This window comes from Podarcis raffonei, chromosome 3 (genome assembly GCF_027172205.1).
Source record: "Podarcis raffonei isolate rPodRaf1 chromosome 3, rPodRaf1.pri, whole genome shotgun sequence".
Classification (NCBI taxonomy): domain Eukaryota; kingdom Metazoa; phylum Chordata; class Lepidosauria; order Squamata; family Lacertidae; genus Podarcis; species Podarcis raffonei.
The window spans coordinates 91,573,880-91,579,879 of NC_070604.1; positions in this window are offsets into that span (position 1 = coordinate 91,573,880).

Consider the following 6,000-nt stretch of genomic DNA (forward strand, 5'->3'; position numbering starts at 1 on the left):
CTGCTTTTGCTGATCCCAGATACTGCTCGTTTATTTGCCTCAGAACCTTGACTTAATTGTTACCTCATACCTGTAGCAGCGCTTGGCTCAGACTTACCCCAGTGCGCAGTCTCCGCCTTGGAAATGGGTCTTTAAAGCTGATTTTTATGGCTTCCAATCACCACCAGCTTCGTTTTTGTATTTTTCCCTGCACCCTCAACCGCCAGCCTTGCACAGAGGTGGCTAGCCATCTCTGAAGGCCAAAAAATGGCGAACCAATCCTGTGTACACTAGTGTAAAGTGATTCAAGGAGGTGCAAAAATATATATCTTAATTTCACATATAAAGTCATGGGCTATTATTAGGGAGCTGCCTGGGGTGCAGACCTTAAAAGGAAGCAGTACAGACCTTTGGTGGGCACAGTTTTATACAGATTAGCTTTTGCTATACAGTATCTTATAAATTCCTGATATTTTACTTTTATATTTTGAACGCAGTACAGTATCTCAAAGCTCAAACTTGTTTTTAAAAAATTACATACGTTCAGCAATGCTGCAAAAGAGGCTAGTTGTCTTGGCAACAAACTCAGACCAGGGGTTGCTGAAAAAAATTTAAAACAGGGATGCAGAAAAGGGAGGCATGGGGAAGTCGTTGAAATTGGGTATATGAAAAAATTTATGAAATTATACATGTTTATATGTTTGTTTGTTAGTGTTTGTTGTTTGTATTGTCTTATATTACATGTTGAAAAACCAATAAAAATTTTATTAAAAAAAAAATAGTTGTCTTGGCAACAAGATCCATTGGACATGCACAAGCATCAGCACTTTTAAGAGACTTGAATTTTAACATCACATCTCAGGAGATTATTCAAAATGATTTGTGTGCTAAAGCATTTTCTTTTGTATTTGAGGATTGTTACTTATTCTTGTGATTTAAAATAAATGTAGCAGTTTCAACTTTTGTGCTTTTCAAGTTTTATACAAGACATCTGTTTTCAAAAGCTGAAGTTAGCAATTTTTACCTTGGTTTCTTTCTGTCTCCTTGCTGCCTGTTGCTAGGTGCTCTGCAGTTCCCTCTGGTGTCACATTTTAATAATGCATTAAGAATCCCTGAGTTGTGGATGCAGTGGAACCCATAGTTTCTGGAATTGGTAGAATAATTATTCAAGATTTGGTTAAAACTGTGCCAAACACTGCGGGGTTAAGTTTAGGATAATCCTTTATTGGTGGGCCTGCATACCCATCCAGGGGAATTTTTACCTCTTAAACAAATTTCCAGGTGGCTTGGGCTCCTGGCAAGTGGGTGATCACACCCAAAAAGCTATTGTGGAAAAAAAGCCAAAGTTAGCCCACCTTGACATAGTTGACTAGGGACAAGCCATTAAGAAACAAAGGCCAGTCATTAACCCATCAGTAGAAACCATCAACAAGGTGGAAGATTGGATTACTACAGTGGTACCTCGGGTTAAGAATTTAATTCATTCTGGAGGTCTGTTTTTAACCTGAAACTGTTCTTAACCTGAGGTACCACTTTAGGTAATGGGGCCTCCAGCTGCTGCCGCGCCGCAGGAGCACAATTTCTCATCCTGAAGCAAAGTTCTTAACCCGAGGTACTATTTCTGGGTTAGCGGAGTCTGTAACCTGAAGCGTCTGTAACCCGAGGTATCACTGTACTCCTATCATCCCTTCCCATTGGCCATTCAGGCTGGGTTTGATGCTAATTATAGTTCAAAAACATCTGCAGAGCTCCATGTTGGCCACCTCTGGTTTATGCTGTTTAAAAATCTGTTGGCTATCACAAGACGCTTTGGTCCTTGAAGTATATTGTTGATTCTTTTGTACTGATGTTTCACTGTTTTGTCTCTGTAACTGATTTTTCAAAGTGGTGGAAGTATATTTTGATGCACCAGGGTTGTTTATTTTGAACTTACTAAGCTTTGTTACAAATTCTGTATATTTTTATGCTTGCGTTTCTTTTGCCACCTTGGGTCAACTCAGCCCAGAAAGGCAGCTTATAAATATTTAAATAAATGCATGTGAATAAACAGATTCACTTTTTAAATGTTATTTTATGTTCTTACCTCCACCTCCATTGGAAACTCACTTAGCAAAAACTTTCCTGGATGTCCCTTTCTTATCTCAAGCGTCTGGAACATTGCTGTAAACCTTGAGAGGTTGTCCTATTAACTTCCTGTGACTGCCAGAGAATATAAGTGGCTGAAGCTACCTTGTAATTAACTGATATGGATGAACCCATGTTATTGTGCCTCCAGTTATACATAGATAGGAGCTTTATTGTTCCTAGAGTGGGAGACAGATGGAGGCAAGAGCTATGTATACTGATCAGCAAAATCAGGTACAAAAGCCTGAGGTAACTCTGCCCTACCCTTGGACAGTTTCCACACATATTGATGAAAAGTAGGCTTGTTTTTTTAAGGAAGGGGCTGATGTGGCACAAAGAGTACTGAGAGCACTCTCACAATGGGAGAGATAATTAGGTTCTTATTCATAAGCAATATTCTTCCATTCCTGTCAACAGGATTCTAAGGCTACTCACAGAACTGCCCTGAAAAAGCTAATTAATCTTCCTGTGTCTTCCTTTTCCAGAACTATTCCAATGCTGCTTATCGCAGTGGTTGAAAAAAAAATGCTGTGAGGTAGGACTAAATCTCTTACTATGGCCTTGTTCACGGTATAGCTCAGACTGCAAACACTCTTTGGTAATGAAAACACAGACCAAACAAAGTCTCTAACTTCTTCTGGCAGAGCTCATCTGCTTTTAACAGTTTAGGTTTCCAATATCAGCTTGAAGTTGCTCTATAGTAACTATTCTTTCATTCTTGTAAACTCCCAACAACTTAAAATGCCGCTCATTCTTTCAAGATGATGTTGTACATTTAGGAGCATCATTTTGAATTGATGGATGGTGAGTAATAGGTAATAAAGAGGTGAGATGCAATGTCAGGGATTTTTTCCTGTATAGAGAAGGTATTTTTGATTAAGAGGTTTTGAATGTCAGCTAAGTTTTTTTTAAAATTATTTTTTAAGCAAGGGTTGTACCCATATGCATTTCTCTTTTAACAAATTACTTCTATATTGATGTTTAGGTGTCTTTGTAAGGAGGCTGATAATACTGCAGAGCTGAAAGAATGCACAGTATATAAGACCAAGCTTAGGAGCCCCTATGCTCCTCCAGCTGGTTCAACATACAGATGTTTCAATGGAGGCCTAGGCTTTTTACCTTGAAATACATAGTCATTCAAAAATGGTAAGGACCCAAAAGAAGCAGAAGACATCAAGAAGAGGTGGCAGGAATACACAGAGGAATTATACCAGAAAGATATGGATGTCTCGTACACCCCTGGTAGTGTAGTTGCTGACCTTGAGCCAGACATCCTGGAGAGTGAAGTCAAATGGGCCTTAGAAAGCACTGCTAATAACAAGGCCAGTGGAAGTGATGATATCCCAGCTGAACTATTTAAAATTTTAATAGATGATGCTGTTAAGGTGCTACACTCAATATGCCAGCAAATTTGGAAAACTCAGCAGTGGCCAGAGGATTGGAGAAGATCAGTCTACATCCCAATCCCAAAGAAGGGCAGTGCCAAAGAATGCTCCAACTACCGCACAATTGCACTCATTTCACACGCTAGCAAGGTTATGCTTAAAATTCTACAAGGCAGGCTTAAGCAGTATGTGGACCGAGAACTCCCAGAAGTGCAAGCTGGATTTAGAAGAGGCAGAGGAACCAGAGACCAAATTGCAAACATGTGCTGGATTATGGAGAAAGCTAGAGAGTTCCAGAAAGACATCTACTTCTGCTTCATTGACTATGCAAAAGCCTTTGACTGTGTCGACCACAGCAAACTATGGCAAGTTCTTAAAGAAATGGGAGTGCCTGATCACCTCATCTGTCTCCTGAGAAATCTCTATGTGGGACAAGAAGCTACAGTTGGAACCGGATATGGAACAACTGATTGGTTCAAAATTGGGAAAGGAGTATGACAAGGCTGTCTATTGTCTCCCTGCTTATTTAACTTATATGCAGAATTCATCATGTGAAAGGCTGGGCTGGATGAATCCCTAGCCAGAATTAAGATTGTCGGAAGAAATATCAACAACCTCAGATATGCAGATGACACAACATTGATGGCAGAAAGGGAGGAGGAATTAAAGAACCTTTTAATGAGGGTGAAAGAGGAGAGCGCAAAATATGGTCTGAAGCTCAACATCAAAAAAACGACGATCATGGCCACTGGTCCCATCACCTCCTGGCAAATAGAAGGGGAAGAAATGGAGGCAGTGAGAGATTTTACTTTCTTGGGCTCCATGATCACTGCAGATGGTGACAGCAGCCACAAAATTAAAAGACGCCTGCTTCTTGGGAGAAAAGCAATGACAAACCTAGACAGCATCTTAAAAAGCAGAGACATCACCTTGCCAACAAAGGTCCGTATAGTTAAAGCTATAGTTTTCCCAGTAGTGATGTATGGAAGTGAGAGCTGGACCATAAAGGAGGCTGATCGCCGAAGAATTGATGCTTTTGAATTATGGTGCTGGAGGAGACTCTTGAGAGTCCCATGGACTGCAAGAAGATCAAACCTATCCATTCTGAAGGAAATCAGCCCTGAGTGCTCACTGGAAGGACAGATCCTGAAGCTGAGGCTCCAGTACTTTGGCCACCTCATGAGAAGAGAAGACTCCCTGGAAAAGACCTTGATGTTGGGAAAGATGGAGGGCAGAAGGAGAAGGAGACAACAGAGGATGAGATGGTTGGATAGTGTTCTCGAAGCTACCAGCATGAGTTTGACCAAACTGCGGGAGGCAGTGGAAGACAGGAGTGCCTGGCGTGCTCTGGTCCATGGGGTCACAAAGAGTCAGACACGACTAAACAACAACACATAGTCATTTAGAATGTTCTGCTATTGCTTCAGCTGAACCAGCCAGAGCACGATGTGGAGAACATGGAATAGAGAGAGATATTTTTGTATGACCTTCATCTGGGCTGCAGCAAGCCACCCAAGGAATTGTAAGTTCCTGTTTTTCTATTGTTTAATCAGTTTCTTTGTTCACTGTATCAGCAAGCGGGGAATTTAGGTCATATGATTTGCTCAACTTTCATGGTGTATTTAGTCCCAAGCATTGAAAGGACCGGGGATGAATTCAACTACTCAATAATTTCTGAAGATGTAATTGATCTCTTGGTTTGATACTGAAAACGTAATATTGGAGTTTTCAAATGTAATTTTTAAGCCAACCATTTTCTCATCTGTCTTTAAATGTGATGTAGCTCACAACGGTCACTCAACCTAATGGCAGTGTTGTCTGCATAGAGCCTTATATGATTATGTTCTTAACCCTCAATCTGTTGGCCTTTGATATACATAATACCTTGCAATGAAATTGCCAGTGTTTGTCAGCTTCGCCTTTGAGCCAGTGCCACCGACTGGGCTCAACCTCTTCAGCCCCGACTGGGTCAGGCGAGCTGGAAAGCACTTCCAGAGACCTTCCACGCAGGAAGCAGGTCTAAGTGCTGTGGACTCACAACTCAGAGCTGTGAGCACCAAACTCACTTCCAGTAGTCAGCGGAGCACAGCAGAGCATGAATCACTTGAATGACAGCTCTGTAGAATAACTTCTTTTATTCTCTACAGCTACTATACAAACTAACTACAGACTAAATGGAGACGCTGGACTGCACTGTTACAGCTGCATGAGCAGTGACCTTATCTATACACAGATAACACTCAGACTCCTCCTTTGATGTCAGGCTGGAGTGGAATAAGTAATGAGAAAATCCGCCCCCTCATTTCTGAAACATCAGCAGATTCTTGCAATGGGAGGGGTGAAATATCCTCAGTGTTTCCAGAGTAGGGTAAGGTGGGGATGGTCTGTTTAGTCTCCCTGACCAGCTTTATGGGTTGAGAATCATATGAACGACTGCGGAGCGCAGCATAGTTCTCTTGATATGATTTAGTAGTGATGGTTTGTATGAACTTTTCTCCCATTTGGTATTTTC